We start from the raw sequence: 21290 nt of genomic DNA on the forward strand, positions 1-21290 counted from the left end.
CTTGAACAGTGCTGAAGAAGTTAACTGAAAGCTGTACAGCAAAGTTCACTGGGTTGATTCCTTGAATGTGAGGGTTGTTCTGTGCAGAGGTGCTGCATAAGTTGGACCTATTCTGTCTGGAATATAGGAGCATGAGAGGTCATCTCATTGAAAAATGTAAGATTCTGAAGAATAGTTGTCAGGACTGATACTAAGTGGTTATTTCTCTTGGCTCGCAAATCTGTTCCATGACAGTGCAGACTCAAATTATTGTTTAGAAGTGAAATGAAGAGAAAATACTTCAATCATGTATGTTTGAAATCATCTTAGGGCATTAAAGTTCAGTTAAAAACTCATCAGTGTAGTGATTGTAATGAGGTCAGCCAGCTAGATCTCATGGAATGTGAGTTCCCTGATTGGGGCTATTAATCTGGTTTGGAACCCTGGTTGAGTGTCAGAGATACTGACATTCTGGTGCCTGACTCTATATGAGGCAGTACTATAGTCAAGGATAGTTCAGGAGTAAATAAAGGGTGATGGAAGATGGCCTCTGCAGAGTTATTTCATTCAGTAATCCGAAATTGGTTGTCAGTGTAGTTCAAAGCACACTCAGGATTATCTGGCAAAGATTGTTCGAGTGCAGAATCACATTTAATGTTGGATGCTTTTACAAGCCTAGGCTGGTCACGATCCTTGTTTTTTGTGTACCATTGAAGAGATATGCTTTTTGATATGATCCACTAGCTTTCTGATATGGCACACATATCTGGTATCACACTGGCAATTTATACTCTTACATCCCCAATTACTCATCCATTCTCCTGTTTCTCACCACATCCACTAATAACACTCTCCTGCATTCATTTTCCCTGTCAGTCATTCTTCCACTCATCCAGGCCCTCAATCCAATCACACAACTACTCTCATAGCCCACTCACTCTCCCAACATCCTGTCACTCTTCCATCCCATTTCCCATTCATTCTCTTTACCACACACACGCCCCCTGATATTCACACCTCCATCTACCCCTAGTTACTGACACCCATCCCCAGTAACTCTCCTATCCCCTATGGCTTTCTGAACCGTCCATCATTCTCCCACTGTCTCCCACATGCTCACTCAATCCCTTTCCCCGCATCTGTCACAAATCTGAGTTGTTCATTTCCCAATCCCCCCAAGTGGTTCACCCAACCCTAACACCAGTCACTAACCCAGCTCTGCCAACCTAGTCCCCTGTGGCATCTCTCATCCCTGTCACTCTCCCATCTCCCACCATGCTTCCACCAACACACCCCCATCCCTGCACTTATTTATCCCATACACCTCTTCCTCTGTCTCTCATTAGGACTGAGAAATTTCGTGATTAATATAATTGAGAAGCAATACTTGTGGCTGTGAAAGAAGCTCATCCCTGGAATGCCTGATTAGTCAATTCAAGAGTCCAGACTGAGTGTCTAAATAGGAGTGCTCTAATGCTGACAATCAGAATATTTACAATGCTTAATGTAAATGTTTTGAAATGCATTCTGAAAAATTGTAATGTTGGAGTAGAGACACTAACTCTGTGTCCTCCACAGATGCTGCTAGACCTGCTGTGTTTCTCCAGCTCTGTCTGTGTTTCTTTCTGCTTTCTAGCATCTGCAGTATTTACCTTTTATCCCATCAAGATGCTTGGGAAAGAGAAAAGGATTTTGGGAATGAAAATTGCACTCATTGTCTGTCTGACTCAAATCTCCCTCCCATTCATGACAGGACTACTTTTCAATCTTCTCTCCATTGTGTGTTGTAACCCTCTTCTAAAAAATGCATTTTGGAATAAAACGTTAAAAAGAATCCATGGTACTTCAGGATTTGGATTCCTCAGCACAACTGTGGCTAATAGACCATTGAGGTTATCAATGTAGTTGCCTTCATGCTTGTGGGTCACCCTAGTTACAGTCTGAATCAGAGGGGAAAGCAGTAAAGATTGGCAAGAATCTTACGGAAGCAACAGGGATCTTATCCAGTAGCTGGAGAAATTACCAAGTCTTCTCATTTTGGAAAGGCCTGCCACGCCTTTTTTCTATTCAGACAATTGACTATCCAACCTCAGGCTTTTCTCAGATGCCAAGAACCCAGCTGGATGCCAAAATCAGGAGTCTTTTGTGGATATACCATTTTCAAACAGGTATGCTGTTTTTGAAAATGTAGGGGTGATGGATTCTCAGGAGAAAGTAGCACAAACAGCCAAGTATCTGGTATTAAGAAAGGCTCTAATGCAATGAGGGGCACGTCAGGTTCCAATTATTTCTGTGGCCAGCAGCAAAAAAAGCAGAATGGTGTGTTGCTTTCCTGCTGCCAGGATCAAGGATGTCTCAGAGAGGGTGCAGAATGTTCTCAAAGGGGAGAGGGACCAGCAGGAGGTCATTGTCCACATTGGAACCAATAACATAGGAAGGGAAAAGGTTGAGATTCTGAAGGAAGATTACAGAGAGTTAGGCAGAAATTTAAAAAGGAGGTCCTTGAGAGTAGTAATATCTGGATTACTCCTGGTGTTATGAGCTAGTGAGGGCAGGAGTAGGAGGATAGAGCAGATGAATGCATGGCTGAGGAGCTGGTGTATGGGAGAAGGATTCACATTTTTGGATCATTGGAATCTCTTTTGGGGTAGAAGTGACCTGAGCAAGAAGGACGGATTGCATCTAAATTGGAAGAGGATTAATATACTTGCAGGGAGATTTGCTCGAGCTGCTTGGGAAGAGTTAAACTAGTAAGGGGTGGCACCCAGGGAGATAATGAGGAAAGAGATCAATCTGAGACTCGTACAGTTGAGACCAGAAGTGAGTCAAACAGTCAGGGCAGGCAGGGACAAGGTAGGACTAATAAATTAAACTGCATTTATTTCAATCCAAGGAGCCTAACAGGGAAGGCAGATAAACTCAGGGCATGGTTAGGAATATGGGACTGGGATATCATAGCAATTACAGAAACATGGCTCAGGGATGGGCAGGACTGGCAGCTAAATGTTCCAGGATACAAATGCTACAGGAAGGACAGAAAGGGAGGTAAGAGAGGAGGGGGAGTGGCATTTTTGATAAGGGATAGCATTACAACTGTGCTGAGGGACGATATTTACGGAAATACACCCAGGGAAGTTATTTGGGTGGAACTGAGAAATAAGAAAGGGATGATAACCTTATTGGGATTGTATTACAGACCCCCTAATAGTCAGAGGGAAATTGAGAAACAAACTTGTAAGGAGATCTCAGCTATCTGTAAGAATAATGGTTATGGTTGGGGATTTTAACTTTCCAAACATAGACTGGGATTGCCATACTGTTAAGGGTTTAGATGGAGAGGAATTTGTTAAGTGTGTACAAGAAAATTTTCTGATTCAGTATGTGGATGTACCTACTAGAGAAGGTACAAAACTTGACCTACTCTTGGGAAATAAGGCAGGGCAGGTGACTGAGGTGTCAATGGGGGAGCACCTTGGGGCCAGTGACTAAAATTCTATTAGATTTAAAATAATGATGGAAAAGGATAGACCAGATCTAAAAGTTGAAGTTCTAAATTGGAGAAAGGCCAATTTTGATGGTATTAGGCAAGAAATTTCGAAAACTGACTGGGGGCACATGTACGCAGGTAAAGAGATGGCTGGAAAATGGGAAGCCTTCAGAAATGAGATAACGAGAATCCAGAGAAAGTATATTCCTGTCAGCGTGAAAGAAAAGGCTGGTAAGTATAGGGAATGCTGGATGACTAAAGAAATTGAGGGTTTGGTTAAGAAAAAGAAGGAAGCATATGTAAGGTATAGACAGGATAGATCGAGTGAATCCTTAGAAGAGTTTAAAAGCAGTAGGAGTATACTTATCAGGGAAATCAGGAGGGCAAAAAGGGGACATGAGATAGAATTAAAGAGAATCCAAAGAGTTTTTATAAATATATTAGGGACAAAAGGGTAACTAGGGAAAGAATAGGGCCCCTCAAAAACCAGCTCCTTTGTGTATTTTGCATCAGTATTTACTGTGGAAAAGGATATGGAAGATATATACTGTAGGGAAATAGATGGTGACATCTTGCAAAATGTCCATATTACAGAGAAGGAAGTGCTGGAAGTCGCGAAACGGGTAAAGGTGGATAAATTCCCAGGATCTGATCAGGTGTACCCTAGAACTTTGTGGGAAGCTAAAGAAGTGATTGCTGGGCCTCTTGCTGAGATATTTGTATCATCAATAGTCACACGTGAGGTGCCGGAAGACTGGAGGGTGGCTAACGTGGTGCCACTCTTTCAGAAGGGTAGTGAGGACAAGCCAGGGATCTATAGACGAGTGAGCCTGACGTCGGTGGTGGGCAAGTTGTTTAAGGGAATCCTGAGGGAGGATGTGCATGTATTTGGAAAGGCAAGGACTGATTTGGGATAGTCAACATGGCTTTCCTTGTGGGAAATCATGTCTCACAAACTTGATTGAGTTTTTTGAAAAAGTTTTTTGATGAGGGCAGAGCGATAGATGTAATCTATATGGATTTCAGTAAGGCGTTCAACAAGGTTCTCCATGAAAGACTGATAAGCAAGGTTAGATCTCATGGAATACAGGGAGAACTAGCCATTTGGATGCAGAACTGGCTCAAAGGCAGAAGACAGAGGATGGTGGTGGAGGGTTGTTTTTCAGACTGGAGGCCTGTGACCAATGGAGTGCCACAAGGATCGGTGCTGGGTCCTCTACTTTTTGTCATTTACATAAATGATTTGGATGAGAGCATAAGAGGTACAGTTAGTAAGTTTGCAGATGACACCAAACTTGGAGGTGTTGTGGACAACCAAGAGGGTTACCTCAGATTACAACAGGATCTTGACCAGATGGGCCAATGGGCTGAGAAGTGGCAGATGGAGTTTAATTCAGATAAATGCGAGGTGCTGCAATTTAGGTAAGCAAATCTTAGCAGGACTTATACACTTAATGGTAAGGTCCTAGGGAGTGTTGCTGAACAAAGAGACCTTGGAGTGCAGATTCATAGCTCCTTGAAGTGGAGTCACAGGTAGACAGGATAGTGAAGAAGGCAATTGGTATGCTTTCCTTTATTGGTCAGAGTATTGAGTACAGGAGTTGGGAGGTCATGTTGCGACGTACAGGACATTGGATAGGCCACTGTTGGAATATTACATGCAATTCTGGTTTACTTCCTTTCGGAAAGATGTTGTGAAAAACTTGAAAGGGTTCAGAGAAGACTTACAAGGATGTTGCGAGGTTGGAGGATTTGAGCTATAGGGAGAGGCTGAACAGGCTGGGGCTGTTTTCCCTGGAGCATCGGAGGCTGAGCGGGTGACCTTATAAAGGTTTAAAAAATTATGAAGGTCATGGTTAGGGTAAATAGGCAAAGTCTTTTCCTTGGGGTTGGGGAGTCCAGAACTAGAGGGCATAGGTTTAGGGTGAGAAGGGAAAGATATAAAAGAGACTTAAGGGGCAACTGTTGCACACCGAAAGTGGTATGTGTGTGGAATGAGCTGCCAGAGGAAGTGGTGGAGGCTGGTACAATTGCAACATTTAAGCGACATTTGGATGGGTATATGAATAGGGACGGTTTGGAGGGATGTGGGCCAGGTGCTGGCAGGTGGGCCTAGATTGGGTTGGGATATCTGGTCAGCATGGATGGGTTGTACCGAAGGGTCTGTTTCCATGCTGTATATCTCTATGACTCTATGAATGAAAGGCCAGGAACTCTGTTGATTGGCAGCAACATTAGAAAGGTGGAATCTACAGCTTATATGACTTGTACTTGAGACTAGGATTATCGTTGGACCCAAGTCAGAATTGAGTGATGGTGGCAGGGAGGTAACTGGATAGTAATTGCACGGGAAAGGTGTTGACAGCAAGGATAGCGCTACCTCTTTTCAGATGCAGGGTCCTTTGATCAGGATCCTACAAACAATATTCCTCTGCAACATTAACACTGAAGGGAGAAAGTGAGGACTGCAGATGCTGGAGAGTCAGAGTCAAAAAGTGTGTGTTGGAAAAGCACAGATGGTCAGGCAGCAACCGAGGAGCAGAAAAGTTGATGTTTCAAGCATAAATTCTTCATCAGGAATAAGGGGGGTGCCCAAGGCAACTGAGAGATAAATGGGAGAGGGGTATGGTTGGGGAGGAGGTAGCCAGGAATGTGATAGTTGATGAAGGTGGGGATGATGGTGATAGGTTAGAGTGGAGAATGGCGCAGAGAAGTGGAAGGGTGATAGACAGGTAGGACAGTTCAAGAGGTCTATGCTGAGTTGGAGGGTTAGATCTGGGATGACATTGGGGAGGCAAGTTGAGGAAACTGGTGAAACTGACATTGATCCCGTGCGGTTGGAGAGTCCCAAGGCGGAAGATGAAGTGTTCTTCCTCCAGGCGTCGGGTGGATGGAACTTGGCAGTGTAGGAGGCCCAGGACTTGGATGTCCTTGGTGAAGTGGGAAGGGGAGTTGAAGTGTTCGGCCATAGAGAGGTGAGGTTGTTTAGTGTATGTGTCCCAGAGATGTTCTCTGAAATGTTCCACAAGTTAGCGTCCTGTCTCCTCACTTTAGAGGAGACCACATTGAGAGCAGCGGATACAGTAGATGACGTGTGTGGAGATGCAGAAAAACCTCTGTAGGATGTGAAAGGATCCTTTGGGGCCTTGGATAGAGGTGAGGGGGGACGTGTGGGCACAGTTTTTATACCTCTTGAAGAGGCAGGGGAAGGTGCCAGGAATGGAGGGTGGGTTGGTGGGGAGCATTGGCCTAACAAGGGAGATGTGGAGGGAATGTTCTCTGTGGAATGCAGATAGGGGTGAGTAGAGAAATATATCTCTGGTGGTGAGGTCTGTTTGTAGGTGGCAGAAATAACGGATGATGATGAGTTGTATCCGGAAGTTGGTGAGGTGAGGTTAGGACCAGACGGGTTCTGACCTTGTTACAATTGGAGAGATGGGGTTCAACGATGGAGGTACAGGAAGTGGAAGAGATACATTGGAGGGTATCGTCGACTGCGTGGGAGGGGAAATTGTGATCCTTGAAGAAGGAGGCCATTTGGGATGTTCTTTGGTGGAATTTGAAATCTTGGGAACAGATACAGCAAAGGCAGAGAAATTGGGAATAAGGGATAGCATTTTTACATGAGTCAGTGTGGAAGGAGGTGTAGTCCAGGTCACTGTGGGAGTTGGTAGCTTTGAAGTAGATGTTCATGTTGAGTCTGACACCAGAAATGGAGATGGACAGGTCCAGGACAGGGAGGGAGGTGTTCAAGATGATCCATATGAAACTGAGGTCAGGGTGGAAGGTGTTCGTGAAGTTGATGGAACTGTTCAACCTCCTCATGGGAGTATGAGGTGGCACCAATACAGTCCAAGGGATCCCTCTAAGGTTTAGCCATGGGCACCTGCATGGGACCCAACTGTGCCTGCCTTTTCCTTGGGTACATGGAACAGTCCATCTTCGGCAGCTATATTGGCACTATTCCCCACCTTTTCCTCCATTACATTGATGACTGTATCAGCACCACCTCAAGCTCCCACAAGGAGGTTGAACAGTTCATCAATTTCATGAACACCTTCCACCCTGACCTCAATTTCACGTGGACCATCTCGAACATCTCCCTCTGGAAGGCCAGTGAATGCTTTTTTTTCTCCTTCATGCAGCCTTGTGAACCTTTTCTTCAAAGTATTTACCTCTTAGTTGGCCCATCATGACAAGAGTTCAAGATATACATTTACTATTTCTCTCACGCAGATATTCTCCTACATCCTTTGCAAGAAAGATGAGACATCTCTGAGATATCTCCTTGGTGATGTCTTAGAGCTGCAGAAATCAACGCTTGAAACATTAACTTAAACAAAGCACCACATTTATATTCACACATTGATCCAAATTTTGGCCATTATATCATAGACTATGATGGAAAGAGATCTAAATGCAACTAGAAGTTTTTACTGAAGTACTTATGGGTTATCGTACATTGTGCTGTGCTCATGTATGTACCTGAAGTGAAAGTTCACAAGGATGCTCACAGAGTTGTCCATTACTTCTTGAAAGGATGGTGTTTATGTTTGATGCAAAGTCCTATGCAAAGTTGTTACTGGATTCCGCCATTTTTTTGACAAGGCATGCAGGCATTTTGATTTACCATAAATGCACCAAATGCTTAATATGCTTTGGACATCTTCTGTAGATTATGCCATCAAAGTGCTCATCTGAGTGTCCTGAAGCAGAAACTATATGCTCGCTACCTTATCCTCTGTCATGCTGACAGATCCACAATTTTGCTCTCTTTCCTGGCTAAAAGCTGCTTGTTCCTGTGTTTGATAAACACTGCTTTTATCTTTCTGTTATCCTCTAAATTACAATGTCAATATCACAGCTGATGGCTGTGAATGTGATATTGAAAAACAGTCTTATTCATCATTATTGTCTGTCAGCTCTCCCACCTGTGTTTTTTCCACTATTGTCTGGCAAGTTTGCAGTTCTGAGGTACCTTAAAAGGGAAAGACATGAGGGCTGTGGTGAGGGTAGGTAGAGAAAACAAGAGACATTTATAATTCTAAGGTTAGAATAAGCAGGATGCAAGAAGGAAGATCAGATATGAGTATGCAATTATCTTCAATTGAGCCAGTTCCACGGTTGGCCACCACCTCAAAAGCCTCTAGTAACATCAAGTAACCTCTCCTTCATGGGCATGGACATGGTCATTGGCACGCAATGGATCGGATCTGTACTGGTTACCATCTGCTGCCTCTAGTACTGCACCACCTTGTCCTGGAAAAAAGAAAGAACTGTACCAGGGGGTGTATGTGATGTGGTTGGGTGATAACAATTGTTGTATGTAAGTATTTGAAAAACTTATGCTTTAGCCGCAATGCATTTGCTCTTAGAGTTACAGGTTGGTTTTGCTTAGCGCATATTAGCCTTTCAAAATGTTGGGATCCATTTTGAGGAAGCAGCCACGCAGAGCATGGTTCATGAGGATTGCATATTAAAATCATAGCAATGAGAGATAATTCAAAATTACTGTACTGCTTGAATCACGTTGAATGAGCCCGGATAGTTTTTCATTGCAAGCTCTATATCTATTTTCAGGTCTATCTAATGTATCCTCCTTATTCTTCTGGTCCTCTCTCTTCCAGTACTATCTTCACTTTTAGCTTCTGAAAATCATGGATGCCTAAGTCATTATGGATGCCTCCAGCTATCCATCTTGTTTCCACCTCTCCAGTTGGCGCTATTTTTTGCCATTATTGTCTTAATTTTCCAGTAGGTTAGCTTTTTTAAATCGTTTGAATACTGTATTATGAGACAATTTAAAGAAATTTTAGTTGCTGCAGCCTGCACCAATTTCCCTTTCTTCCAACCACAGAAACACTGTTCTGCAAACTGAAAGTAAAATTCCTCAAGGCAATGATAAAAATAGCAGTAAGATCACATGGGAGACAGAAAATCCCAACCTGTTATTTTACTAAATGTATTTGTAAATGCACTTTTCATATTTTATGACAAGCATAACTTAACAGGATGATAATGTTGCTTGTATAAACTACATTTATTGTTTGCTCACTCATTGCAAATGTTCATATGTATTACCCGACCACTAATTGAGTAAAATACTTCAGAAAAAGCATGTACAGAGTTATCTGATGGAAATGGTTAGGAGTATGATTTAAACAATATTTTTCCGGGCCCCATATTTATATTGTAATTTTAGAGTTATTCTATTAAGTTCAATGCCTGTTCCATTGTTACTCTGATTAAAAGTCTACATGTCTGTTGTTTGGAAAATTATATAATTAAGTTTGAAGTCGAAATTATTTAACTCGATTTTTCCCCATCAGAGAAAGCCCACTCAATGTGACTCATTTGAAGCGGTGCTTATAAATGATATATTATTCTTATTGCACAGAGAATACAGATACTATGTAATTAAAAGAAAATAATTTTGTTTTGTAGTATGTCAAAAGAAAATCTGTTTCATTTTCTTAAAGCACAATTAAAGATGCCTCTGTTCGTACCTTCCTACATTTCTTACTTCATGTTAAGATGGCAAGGAGAAAAACTTTGAAAGTCAAAGTCCTGTCAAATGCATTAAATTATCTAAAAGGCTTTTGTTGGATAGATGCGATCCTTTGATTGAGGTGAGGATGAAATATAACAGTACAAAACTCAACCGGGGTGATAGATATTGAGTAGGAATAAATCTTGTTTGTTCTCAGGAAGGGTCACTGGACCTGAAATGCTAACTCTGATTTCTCTCTGCAGATGCTGACAGACCTGTTGAGCTTTTCCAAATAAAAAAATTTGGAAGCTCTGAAGTGTCACGAAAAAGCACAATTCCAATGTCTGGTTTTCAGTGTTTTACCAGTTTAACTGAAGTGCCATGCCTCACCCATATTTCCAACGCATTGATGATTGCATTGATACTGATGCATTGTCTCACCCTGAACTGGAACATTTCATCAAGCTTGTTTCTTACCTTGCCTTAGTCCATCTCTGACTTTTCACTATCGGTTTCTGTTTCATTTGTCTCCATTTCCGTGGATAGACTGTCAAACAAGATCCACAGTAAGCCCACCAACTCCTGGTAGCACTTCTTCACATCCACTTCCCTTTAAAAGTCAATTCCATTCTCATTGTTTCATTATCTAAGTCACATCTGTTCACAGTATTCTGTAGCAGTGTTTATTTGTAAGTTAGCTGGCTGAGCTTGAAGGTTTGTTTCCAGATGTTTCATCACCACACTAGGTGACATCATCAGTGAGAATATCTGATGAAGCACTGGTGATATGTCCTGCCTCACTATTTATAGGTCTTGGTTTCTTAACGTGGGTGATGCCATTTCCAGTTCTTTGTTTTTCTTTTTTTTCAAGGGAAGGTAGATAGGATCTAAATTGATGTGTTTATTGATGGAGTTCTGGTTAGAATGCCATGCCTCCAAGAATCCTCATGTGTGTTTTTGTTTCTCCTGTCCTAGGATGTGTGTATTGTCCCAAAGTGTCCTTCTTTGTCTGTATATATCAAAAATAGTGATAGTAGGTCATTTCTTTTGGTGGCCAGTTGGTGTTCATGTATCCTGGTGGCATGTTTCCTGTTTGTTTGTACAAAGTAGTGTTTTTTTTACAGTTCTTGTAAAGATTACATGGTATCTTGTAAATGATGTTAGTTTTGCTGGTGGTATTTGTTGGATCCTTTCTGTTCATTAGTCGCTGTTTAAGTGTATTGGTAGATTTGTGGGCTACCATGATGCCAAGGGGTCTGAGTATTCTGGAAGTCATTTCTGATATGTCTTTAATGTAAGGAAATGTGGCTATAGTTTTTATTTGTCTTCCTTTTTCCACAATTGAGTACTCCCATATGCTACGTTTCATAAGGTCCTTTGCCTACTGGGAAACTGTGAATTTTCAACACTCTCGAACACTGGAAAAAGACAAAGATATCAAGGGTGTCTCATGTACTTTGAGACAACTGACAATGTTGTTTCACTTGTAACTTAATGAAGATGCCTCTTTAGATCAGCATTTTCCACTGCCAATCATGTTATGTTAATAATAATAATATTATAACCATAATTGTTCACCATGAATTGATCACATCTGTGGGCTAGTTTTGTTTTATTATTGATACTAACTCATGGGACGTTGGCATCTCTGGCTGACCAACATTCACTGGATATTCCTAATTGCTGTTTCAACTGATTGACTTGCTGAGGCCATTTGAGAGGGCAGTTAGGAGTCAACTATGTTGTTGTGTGTCAGGGGTCATACATAAGCTAAACTAGGTAAGGGCAGCAGATTTCTTTTCCTGAACACTTAGGTTTTTATGAAAATCATCAATAGTTACATGGTCATCATTAGATTAGCTTTTTTTTATTTGAATACCATATTTTCATTGATTTAAATTGCACCATCTGCCATGATGAGATTTGAATCCATGTTTCCACCTTGGGTCTCTGGAATGCTAGCCCAGTGACAATAGCATTTTTTCACAATATCCCCTTCAAACCAGTGACATACACTCCAAGTTATGAAGAGGATATTGTAATGAACCAACTGATTTCTGTGAGAGCGGTTTACAAATAGTGAGGCAGTGTCACAACATTGATAACACATGACACATTGAGCCCTTAAAAGTGGACTCTCTTAAAGGCAAGGTATTCACATTCAATGCAATTTCTGTGTACTTTTCACTCCAACTGGTACAAGTTATGAACATTTACAATTGTTGTCACATGTTACATTTCCTATTGAGATTTCTTATCCACATTCATTGTCCATGGTCCAAGCTTGCCAAAATGATTGGTGCAGTGACATTTGCTTTAGTTGTTGGTTGTTGATAATATTATTCCATACATTAGAATATTTTATTGTCATTGGGACTTATCTATGAATACAACCCTTTTGGAAGGATAAGGAGCTGAGTTTTCAGAATTCTCCCTGTTGATAATTCAGATAGTGGTATGTTACATTGGAGTGGAGTGGATTGGATCGGTGGTTGAACAAAGCTCTAAAGAAGTCAATAGACTGAATTTTACCAAAAATCATCTTAGTTTCAATTTTAGTGAATGTCACGAAAGGCTTCTGATTGTGAACTCTAAAATGTTATTTTACAGAATGTTATGCAGTTCCCCTAACTGTGCATGCAACACACCTCTATGGTGCTGCTATCATGCTATTTTGTGTTTACTAGCAGTGGAAATACTACCCACTGCGGAGAGCTTCTGGGATTTTCACCATTGGTGCCATAATAAAGCCCAGCTGTGCACCAGATTATTTGCTGCCAACCATGAATAGCCTTCATAGTATAATTTGTGTCGATTTTTCAAATGAGTAGGTACCTGACCTATAGTTTACTTTTCAAACCTCATAGAATTCTAACTCTTAGGACCAAATTTATGAATTGGGTTATAGCACATAACTTCTAAATAAGCACATAGGACATTTTAATCAAATAAATGTTTATATTCCATGTCTGAGTGGCAGTGGACTTATTTTTCATGGTATTGTTCAAGTTGATATTTTAATAGAAAAACTACACCTGACTTAACATTTGGTCAAGCTGCTTTATTCAGATTAATAGGATTTTAAAAATTCTGGGTGTTGGTTGTGCATTTAATTATCTTTGCTTTTTATTTTTGATTTTATCAAAGTTTCTAACCTCCCTTGATAACAGGAGCCATATCGATACCATGATACAACGTCCTCACTGAAAGAAAAGCACTATGATTGCAATGACCTTTTGTGGAAGTATAACTGACTGTGAATGAGAACCATTCCCCAATCTCTCCCTGCCCTGGCAGTCTTGATTGTAGTTGCCTATACTTGTATATTATCTCTTTGAAAGCTCTCTTAGCTTCTTCACTGGATGGTTGTAACTTTTCCATATGCAAAGTTTGTGACAAATTGAAGCATTTTGGTCTAGATTTTAAACTGGTTTTGCAACGCTTACATCAATCATGATGTATGGGAAGCACATTAACTGACAGAAAATATGTCCCAGCTGAACCTAGTACTATTACTTCAGATTTTAGTCAGTTTCTCTACAATAATTCTGCCTGCTTGCTAATATTGTCACCTTTCTCCTTTTGCCAATTTGCTGCCTCCTGTGATATATTGCAAATAAAGAAGATAAGATATAATCAGTTCACACAAGATTACACTATTATTGTGACACTGTACATTCATACATTAGCATAATGTATGAATATATTACATTTCAAGTTTTATACCTTTTTGAATTTGATCAAAATGTATCTGTATATTCAGGCCATTTATTCACATCAGAAACCAACATTTGACTTAATTAAATTTGAAGTAATAAGAAGTACCTTTTTTACGTGGTAATGTTTGCTGCCATGTTAGGGGAAAGAGGCAACCAAAAAAAAATCAAAATATTTTCATTTTTCATAATTTTAAGATCTAAATATTAAGTGAACATCCCCAAGCACCCACACTCACTTACCAAAGCATTTTTGAAGTAAGTTCAGGAGATGCAACATCTTCTATTTTATCTCCCCTCTTCGTACGCCCAAGGTCTGAAGTATTCTTCACAGGTAAAACGCAAATCTACTCCTTCTTTCAATTTCGCACAATGTATGTGATCTTCTATGCACAGGAAAGATCAAATCAAAACTAGCTGACAGTTTTGACTCTTTTATTGTGACCCTGATGCCTATCATTTTAATTCTCAACCACATTCCCACTCTGACTTCTCTGTCCTTTACCTCCTACATTATAAAAGGAAACAGAAGCTCAAGGGACTGAGCATGTATTTCAATTAGATACCTTACAATCTTACAATACAAACGGACAGAATATTGAGTAACAATTTCAAATAAGAACTAGAATTTCTATTTTCCAGAGCCATTGGTAGTGATTCTGCTACTGCCATTTATAGTCATTTTGGTACATTATTATTGTCCTACCACCAGCTCCTTTTGTCTAATGGCATCATCACCCCACAATCATTTAATTGCTGGTGTCTTCAGCTTACCTCCTTTTCTACTTTCCCTTTTTCTTTCCTTTCCCTGCCTTTGTACTTGTTTAAACAGCTCACATCTCTTTTTTTTTCCTTTCAGATTGCTATAAGGTCATCAACTCGAAACTTTAACTTTGTTTCTCAGTCCACAAATTGTACCTAATCTGCCATCATGTTCAGTTTCAATTTTAGCCTTGCTACATCAAGCATCTAGACTATTTTGCTTTTATAAAAAACCATATTCAATTAAGAAAAATAAACCTTTTATTGCACATTAATCTTCTGCCGAGTGCATACTATGATATGGAGGTGCTAATGTTGGACCGGGGTGGCCAAAGTTAAAAATCGCACAACACCAAATTCTAGTCCAACAGATTTATTGAGAAGCACTAGCTTTCGGACCACTGCTCCTTCATCATTGGAAGAGGATCCTGTTCCAAAGCTACCTGATGAAGGAGCAACTCTCTGAAAGCCAGTGCTTCCAAATAAACCTGTTGGACTATAACCTGGTGTTGTATGAGTATATACTAGATCAGTCCATCTTTGTTTTTACAGTATGGGTTGCTTTGAATGTATTTCCTTATGTATCACCTTCTAATACTTTAGACAAAGCTATGACTTGCTTCCAGAGTAGGATTCCATATAATCTGTCATAAAGCAGTTGCGCTGAGATCCATTAAACTGTAAAATTCTTAATTAAATGCATTCTTATTCAACTCTTGTCCCATATTCAGCAGCTGCTAAAAATGGTTACCGATCCAACCAATCTCTAACTTTCTTTGGCCATTTCTTGATAGATAACTGCATTAAATCTGCAAGCATTTCCTAAAATTCTTGCTTAGAGTTTACCTGATCAAACACGGACTGCTAATAAACCTGTTTTAATGTTTGAATTTATCAGTCTAATGATTCTATAAGATGACTATATGAATTGCATTTCTTCCGCAGTAAATAGAGTGCAATCAATTGCTATTCGGGATGAATTTTCAGTATTCAGATCTTGCCAGCAAATCAACAGCTATTAGCATAGTTTGCAGTTGGATCAATATTGTTAAATGGGTGTGCACTGATTTCTGTGCTATTACAGATAAATCAAATCTTCTATAACACGACTTGCCTTCATGCACAGTAGTAATGCATTCTCTGTGCATACTCTTGAAATAACAGTAGAGTTGAACATATTTGTGCTGTTGCTTCTGTAAAAAGCTATTTGTACTTTGTGTTTACAATGAGGTGGTACATTATGCTTGGACCCGAATGTTCTAAGAGAGTTCATTTTTACTAACTCCATATATTGTGCATATACAATGTTGCAATGCTGCCAGCCAGGTAGTGAACTGTGCATTTGCAAGCTGCACACAAAGAAGCTAGATGGCTTGCATCAGTAGTATCTGCTTTATAACTTATAGTATGTTTTGCCATTTATAAAATAAAAATCTAACCCACAGAGTTAATTAATCCCTGATGAGTACTTGATTATATGAAAATTAAAATGACATGGTGAAACAATGTGGGAAGCACGCTTGCCTAATACATATGAAGATTCAGCAAGTAAGTTAATCTGTAGGTGAAGCATATAGTTGGCAGTCTTGTCTAAAACACAGCGTGTTATTAATCAGACAAATCACTAACAAGAGGACAGTTTAACTCTCTTGAGAAAGACAAGTGACCAGGTTATGTGCCAGATCAAAAGTCAAAGACACATTGACAAAATGTAGACAATATCCCCGGTTTAAATTTTTGGGACACGGCAGACCTCCTAACATAATTTAAAATGTTAAGCAGCATTCAGAGCAATGGATTTCTCAATTTAGATCTATCTGATGTAGGAAAACAAACCATTAGAATTTAAACAAAATCAGAAAATACTGGAGAAACTCAGCAGGTCTGGCAGCATCTGTGAAGAGAGAAACAGAATTAATGTTTCAGATCCAGTATAGTTCTCCTTCAGAACTATGAAAGTAAAATCTCTGTTATGATGAGATCTTTAGGTGACTGAAGAATAGAATGAGAAAAAAGGAGGCAGGATGAATGTCAAGATGAATACTATCAATCCAATGAAAACGGTATTGCTTTATAGGAAGACTGAAATAAACATGTCTGTGAAACAAATTAGATATAGCAGGAACAGATATAGAAACAATGTCTTGAACTCGAAGCAATGCTGGAAAAAAGTTCAGAGGCCTGCAAAAGTAGCTGGAGGTGCATATTAAAAGAAATTGTAAATCACAGATGAGACAGTCTTTCAGAAATGAATACCAGTATTGATTCTCTACTGAAATAACTTCAGCAAGTCATTGAGGAAATGAAACAACTACCAAAGCAGCAAATGGAAGAGGTAGAGTCATAAAAACAGAGAGAAAATAATTGAAGAGGCTATTCAATTATTAAAGCAGAATATAAAGGAGAAAGATATACTGGACTAAGAAGAGGCAAAATTTTTGAGACAATGTTGCCTGTCTCTGTGAAACAACAATATGTATATAGATGAAGATACAGCAGAGACACTTGGAGCTCTATAAAACTTAATTAATTTGTCTTAATTTTGCATGTGAGCATAAGAGATATAGTTAGTAAGTTTGCAGATGACACCAAAATTGGAGGTGTAGTGAACAGTGAAGAAGATCAGATTACAACTGGATCTTGATCAGATGGGCCAATGGGCTGAGAAGTGGCAGATGGAGTTTAACTTAGATAAATGTGAGGTACTGCATTATGGGTAAACAAATCTTTGCAGGACTTATACAATTAATTGTAAGGTCCTAGGGAGTGTTGCTGAACAAACAGACCTTGAAGTGCAGATTCATAGCTCCTTGAAAGTGGAGTCACAGATAGATAGGATAGTGAAGGAGGCATTTGGTATGCTTTTCTTTATAGGTCAGAGTATTGAGTGCAGGAGTTGGGAGGTCATATTGCTGCTGTACAAGACATTGGTTAGGCCACTTATGGAATGTTGCATGCAATTCTGGTCTCCTTCCTATCGGAAGGATGTTGTGAAACTTGAAAGGGGTCAGAAAAGATTTACAAGGATGTTGCCAGGGTTGGAGGATTTGAGCTACAGGGAGAGGCTGAACAGGCTGGGGTTGTTTTCCCTGGCGTGTTGGAGGCTGAGGGGTGACCTTATAGAGGTTTATAAGATCATGAGGGGCATGATAACATAAATAGACAAAGTCTTTTCGCTGGTGTGGGGTAGTCCAGAATTAGAGGGCATAGGTTTTGGGTGAGAGGGGCAAGATATAAAACAGATCTTGAGAAGCAACTTGCTGACATAGAGGTTGGTATGTGCATGGAATGAGCTGGCAGAGGAAGTGGTGGAGGCTAGTACTCTTTGCAGTCATTATCAGAATTCCATAATCCAAATATCGGATTATCCGGCAAGATCGCAAGGTCCCAATGCTCGGCTAAACTATGCATTCGATTATCTGGAATTCGATTAATTGAAAGAAATATTCCCTGCCCATGTCCTTTGGATAATCGAGGTTCCTCTAAACTGGAGGATTTTATTCGTCTTCATCTTTCAGTGTCCAAGTAAGGAAAGGTTTGACTGCCTGAAATTCTTTGTCAACTATCTCCTGATCCAAAAGTAAGGATTGTTTTTTCTTTAAATAACTGAAGTTCTAGCAGAATGTCACTGGTGTGCCAATCCACATTCAGATGCTTGTTTTCCATCTTTCTTGTGCTGCTTTATGTTTTAAAAATAAAAACCTATATTGCAAAGTACTGTGTTTTCTGTTTTGTTTTTGCTGCCTTCCTCTGCTCTATTATTAAATATTGCTGGTCATTTAAAAGTTGCAGACTTGTGCCTGAATGTGTCATTCATTTCCAAAAAAGATTGAATTTTGACGACGCATGTGCCTTTTCTCATTCTCTTTCTGACTTTTCCAAAGTTGCAGATGAGTACCATGATTCTAGAAATTCTCTGGCTGTCCTCTGTTTAACTTGTCCTATAACTGTTGTGTTGTTCCAGTCGGATTTGTGGTCCTTTTCGTATATGTGATTAGCTACTAGGGACAGCTGGTTGTGGTGTTAAATGGCTAGCTGATGTTCATTAATGTGGATCACTGGTTGTCTACCTGTTTGTCCTATGTTGTGTTTTTTTTTAACCTAGGTTCAAGAGTTAGATAAACTGGGGACTTTGAATGTTCAATCAAAGCTTTTTGTACTTGCGATGATATGATTTCCAGCACACTATCATAGTGAGTTGTGTCATAGAAATTAACTAGAACTTAAGTTGATCTGGTAAAAAGGAGTGAACAAGATTCACTTTATGCCAAGATCAACATTAATACTGGTGACAACATCACCCCTTTACACATTTTAAACAAGATGTCCTCAGAAAATTGATACAATGTGGTGCAATATGTTAGAAACGAAAATCGCTTCTCAATAATCGCTCTAGACAAATTCAGGAAAACAAAGTTTTATAAACAAGTCAAGTCTGCAGAGTTGGGCACCCTTGAAGAAAAGGCGCGCTGAGGCTTACAAAGTCTCCCATTATATACAGTACAAGTCCCTCCTCTCCTTGGCTCTAACAAGCCATGAGGTTCACATTCTTAAAAACATCATTATTCTTATCACAAAGTCTGCAACAAATGTCTCCAGAGTCTCTAAAGTTGTTGTTTTTCTCACCCTGTAGTCTTATCAGTCAAAGACTTATTCTTCTCTGTCTGTGCAATCTGTAACAGATGTCTCTCGAGTCGTTTCCCTATCCTGGAGTCTTATCAGTCAAGGACTCATCCTTCCCTGCCTGTGTTAACGGTTTCATCAATCAAAGGCCTGTTTGTTTTTACTCTGCTCACAAATTGTCAGCATTCTGCACAATTTAAACTAGCCTGTTTGTTTTTACTCTGCTCACAAATTGTCAGCATTCTGCACAATTTAAACTATTCTACTTTTGAGTATATAAAATGTTCTAGAAAAGAAACAAAAGTTTTGTCTTTTATTATAGATCAGTCTGTGGTCCAGGCACATCTTAAAGTTTAAACCGAAATTACCTCTCACACAATATTTTAAACAAGATGTCCTCAGAAAATTGATACAATGTGGTGCAATATATACAAGATAAGCAAATGGCTTACAATGAGCCTAGCATCTCATGCATTGTCATAATCCTTCTTAAATGTCAATACGGATCATGTTGATGGATAACTGCAACTTCTTGCACTTTTGAAAGAGCTGGCCCAGCTATTATTGGTCTACTAGAATGCACAGATTACCATGATGCATGAATGTGACCCAGACACCAATTGCAACACCAACGATTTCAGACAGCGATGTTGACCTCACACAGTTTCGTCACAGCCAAACAGTAGATTCAGCAAACTATGTCAGATGATGATCAGCTGTAGCAGCTCAAAATAATCAACATCAGCACGTGGCCTGAACCCTTCCACCAAATCCACAAACTGGTATATTATTTCTAAGGATTAAAACTAGCTCGAAGTCTGTGATCTTCAAAGTCAATCAAGGTGTAATTCTACAAGCTCTCTGCAATAAATGACACCCATGAACTGCATGCCATAAACCATCCAGATGACTCGGTTAGCTAAGATATTTTGCCAAAAAACAAGTATATGTCAACAACAAATGATTTACATTCATCCATGACGACAGACAATACACCACAGAATAAATTTACACCACCAAGTTATGGTAACTGTACACCGAACTCCCAAAACATTATTTGAAAGTTATTTAGATGATATGTCTACATGCATTTGTGTTTATATTATTGGAAAAGTGCTCCAATTTCTTAAGGGGAAGAGAAGGGATATTATATTATAGTAAAGATTCCAGTTAATACAAGCCCATACCTTTGGGACCATTACATGACCTCACGGCATGAAATGTTCTTTGAGACGGGCACATACCTTCTTTACAGTAATACTCTTTGTATAATGGAGGCAGCGTAGTCAATCAGCTATGTGCACGTAATGTACAGTCAGATCAATAAGAATAGAGCTCAGACTATGTGCACAAATCTGTGATATTATAGCTTTATACATCATTGTAGATAAACTTCAAGGGTCAAGGGTATGTATTATATGGGCTAATATATACACAACCTATATCACTGATGGCAATTGAAAACATCGAAACCTCCAGATGATCTGCCTGTAAAGCACGTAAGACAACACTTTTCACTGTCCCTCAATACACATGACAGTAATAAATCAAATCAAGACAAAGTCACCATCATGAAATTTGGATATATCAGCAAATTATATTTGCATTACATGAGAGACTCACAGACTGACTTTTTATTGTAATTAGTTAATCTTCCTTTTGGAAAGGGGGGGAAGGTTCCATATATACTTTACCTATAAGCAAGTTCACACTTAAGGATTTCATATGTACATTTTGTCTGTCTGTCTGTTTTGTTTTTGCAAACAGCAAACACATGCAAAAAGCAGTTGGTTTTCTGTAATATCTGCTTCATAACCTATAATGTGTTTTACTGTTTTTGATAAATCCCTGGAGTACATTAATCCCTGGTGAGTGATTGATCATTAGACTATCATTATAAACATGATACTGGGATGAACAACATTTATAATTTATAACATTGACAGTATCAAAACACTTCCATCTGAATCACAAGATTTTGGGTTCATGTACCACTACAAGGCTTGATCATAAAAATCATGGCTCACTCTCAGCAATACTGAAGGAGCATTGTACTGTCAGAACCTCTGCCTTGCTAATGAGATGTTAAATCAAGTCCTAACTGTCTCCTCATCTGAATATCTGGCAGTTTTCAAGTTGATTAATGTAGGAGTTTGCTAAGAATAAATAAACTGCTGCTTCTCCGACATCACAATAGTACTCACACTAAGTATTTCAATGGCTAAAGTGCACT

The sequence above is a fragment of the Chiloscyllium plagiosum genome, chromosome 7 (assembly GCF_004010195.1).
Source record: "Chiloscyllium plagiosum isolate BGI_BamShark_2017 chromosome 7, ASM401019v2, whole genome shotgun sequence".
Taxonomy (NCBI): domain Eukaryota; kingdom Metazoa; phylum Chordata; class Chondrichthyes; order Orectolobiformes; family Hemiscylliidae; genus Chiloscyllium; species Chiloscyllium plagiosum.